This window comes from Thunnus maccoyii, chromosome 15, assembly GCF_910596095.1.
Source record: "Thunnus maccoyii chromosome 15, fThuMac1.1, whole genome shotgun sequence".
In the NCBI taxonomy this organism is placed as follows: domain Eukaryota; kingdom Metazoa; phylum Chordata; class Actinopteri; order Scombriformes; family Scombridae; genus Thunnus; species Thunnus maccoyii.
In genome coordinates this window covers 26,603,367-26,606,940 of record NC_056547.1, presented here as the reverse complement: position 1 = coordinate 26,606,940, position 3,574 = coordinate 26,603,367, and the positions used below count along the sequence as shown (strand labels likewise).

Genomic DNA, 3,574 nt, shown 5'->3' with positions numbered 1-3,574 from the left:
TCACCATGTTAATGAAACATTTTTGGATTATAGCTCCCTTCAACATTCATCAGCACTAATCACCCTTAAAGGGGACCTATTATGGTAATTTCCAGCTCTGTATTTTTATTCTGGGACTCCACTAGAGTAGTTTTGCATGACTCCCAGTTCAAAAAATGTATTGATCTTATTGATCTTAGCTTTTAAATGACTAAATAATGGGAGACTTTTATTGTGAAGAATTTACAGGAAATGGAATGTGTTCCTCACCGAATTAGCAGAGCTTCCAGTGGAAACCAATAGAAACAGCAACATCTGGAGCTAATTAGAGCTATTTGTTCAGCAGATCACAAAGGAATACTACAAGTAGAAACAGCCACAGTGCAGTGATGATGATGTCTGATGAAGAGCAGTGGATGACCAGCACACCTCCAACAGGTAAACAACTTATTTTACTTTGCTGTGCTGTGTAATAGAAAAACATTCACAGTGTGCCAGCTCATCTCAAGTCATGGCTTGGCATGACTACTCCAAAAACAACGGAAAAATGCCGTTATGTTAGCGAAGCAGAGCAGTGAACTTGTGCAGATATAAAGACTGTCACAAGCTGATGTCGGCTCGGGCTGAAAGTAGAAAAAAACATTGGAAATTGAGCCTTCAGAGCAGTCTGAAGCCAGTGATTTTTAACCCTTTGAAAATGGACGTCCTGCAGGCGGGTCTAAACTGGCTGTGGGGGGGGTCGTCGTTTACATAGTCCAATTCAAATAGATCTAAAATAAAAATCATAACAGCTAGAGCTTTCACTCTTTTTGCAGCTGAAAGCTAAGGCTCTCATCTTTCACGCAATCACGTACGCTTGTGTCGAAAGATGATGACGCCATTATGTTACGTTATGTGTGGGTAATAAAACTGGGTAAAATGTAGTGGCAACGTGGAGTGGAGCAGAGCGGAGAAGCAGGTCGAAGTCAGAGATATTCAGTGAAAGTTGAGAGATTCAGATATTGAGAGAGTAAGTGTATTCTTGGAGCATATACGTGTCTTTTTTGTCGTGATGACAAAGAAAAGATAGTAAGCCGAGGAGGCTTTGGAGGTTTTGTTCTCGAGTGGTGACCACAAACAAGAGACGCTTTCTTCTGATCCAGACTCCTTCAGTGAGGATGAAGACCATTTTGGCATTGATCCATATCAGGATATGTAAGTACAATTTTAGGAATTATTATTTATTTATATGTTTATTTTTCACATTTTAGAGAGTTTTTTTTGTGCTGTGTGTGTTTCGCAGGTGTGTGTATTTTTCCCACACTGGCCATACACACTCACACCTGTGAAAAACAGGTGTATGGCGTGCGTGCGCGCGCATGTGTGTTTGGCGGGTTGTGTGGGTGTGATAACTGACTGATGATTGTGTGTGATTTTCGTGGGTGTGGGAAGTTTCAGACTTTCTGCATTAGGCAGATTTTCAATTTCATGTTATTTTTAGTGATATAATTTTTATGTTTTTTCTAATGTCATTTTCATTTATCTTTGTTTTAGCCCCACTGGAAATGAAGGAGCAACAGAGGACCACTCAGACACAGCATCCCAACACACATTTTGTATTTTGTTTAATTTATGACACAATTTCAGTACTTATATCTATCATTATGGTTTATTGGCTTACATAACCTTTTGGCTTAGGTTGAAACTATCAAAATGCCTTTGCACTCTGCTCATAAAAATGAGCTTATCTCAGAAACTAAAAACCGTACATAGTTCAGATAACTTGTGGAATGTTAAGAAATATTTTGTTCATGTTTCTACATCCAGAAATGTTTTGGATCAATGTGTTTTGTTCGTTTATCCAGTAAAATTTGATGAAAAACATGTCAGATTTTTGTATTTTTTAGATTTATAACACAGTTTCAATACCTTTATCAATATTATGGTTTATTGACTTACATTACCTTTTAGCTTACGTTGTACAGATTCTAGGGATATGAAACATTTGAAGATACTCCAAAAAATGACATCACAATAAGCAAAAATACCAATGTAGGCACTGTTGGACCACTTCTATTACAGAGTTCAGAGGGTTAATATTCCCTCATTTGATGTTTTGATGATGGTGGTTGAGAGTGCTGTCTAACATGTCAGTCCAAAATCTCCCATAGATGTTCAATTGGGTTGAGAGGCCATAGCTTATGATTCATTCATCATTTTCATACTCATCAAACTATTCAGTGAATTCAGAAATGTTTCAGGACATTTCTTCCATGTAAACTAAATGATTTGAAATGCTTTCTTTCTGAATTTATGGAACTGTACATTATGATCTGTCATGTCACCATCCTAGTTATTATACTCTAGTGTCTTGTAAGCCCATATGGGCTAGGCACCAGAAAGGTGCAGGACACTTAATCAATCAATCAATCAGTCATCATAGGATAAAGGTGATGACTCAGAACAACTTTGTATTGATTTGCATTGACTCTTCCCTCTAAGGGGACAAGTGGACCCAAACCACGCCAGCAAGATAACAATAACATAACAGAGCCACTAGATCCCCTCACTGTAGGGGTCAAGCATTCAGGCCTGTACCAGTTATTCCTTTAACTTGTCTGTATATATTTTGCTACAGCCAAATTAACATATAATGCATATACAATGTAAGGAAACCATGAGATATCAATTTTATGCTTATTACAATCTAATATTTGATAAAGATTGAGTATTTTTGTCATGACCCGGCTGTTTGTCCACAACACACACACACCATGATAAAGTTTTAACAAAAATATATTTTATAAGTAAATTAAGGTGCCAATGAAGAATTAATAAGATATGGGGTATGGATGTCAGTATGGTCAGTGGTGTAAGTGTGCATGAGAGATGAATGTGACTGTGTGTGTTGTAAGGTGCGAAACAAGGTGTGAGGATAAACTTAAGACAGCATAACTGAACCAAACCTAAAATGGGTGCCTGTAGAGAATAGGTGAGAGAGGACTGCCTCAGCAGCAGCAGCAGCAGCAACAATGTGGCATAGAGGGAGTGGACTGACATATCCAGCCGTCTTATATGGCAATCAGGATGAGTTGATTCAGATGTGGTTCATCCTCCTGACACACATCTGTCACTCTAACTGCCTCCATAGGAACAGAAAAAACACACACAAGGTGCCACAAGCAGAGTGGGAGGTGTCATCACAATTATAATTGACATTAATTGTGTTTATCCTACTTATCCTCAACTGACCTTGTCTGTCAGTGATTTCACACTTTTTTTATTCAGTCTACAGTGGCCAGATAGAAACAGACAACACAAAATGTAAAAGTCAAAAGGTAACTAATTTAACTAATCAATTATGTGTAGTGCTTAGCACTTTGCAGTTAAAACCAATTTCACTCATTTTGTAAACTTTTAAGCAGTTCATATGAATGAAAGTGGATTTACAATGCCCCTCTACCCCCTCTCACCCCTCTCCTTAGAGGCAGGACATTGAGAGAGGGGTGAGAGGGGGTAGAGGGGCATCGAAACCCAACGTCCTGCCTCTAAGAGGAGGGATGAGAGAGTTCCCCGGTTTTTTTGGCAAGGGTTGTGTTCAAAGCCACAGATGAAC

The 3,574-nt window shown here is 38.6% G+C and overlaps 1 long non-coding RNA gene across 1 annotated transcript; it reads left to right on the top strand.

The window, feature by feature from the left end:
• The first annotated feature begins 397 nt into the window (after positions 1–397).
• LOC121912659 lies at positions 398–1,842 on the top strand. The gene is made up of 2 exons (XR_006100133.1): positions 398–1,173; positions 1,513–1,842. It is a non-coding gene; the product is annotated as an uncharacterized LOC121912659 (long non-coding RNA).
• Positions 1,843–3,574: the final 1,732 nt, after the last annotated feature.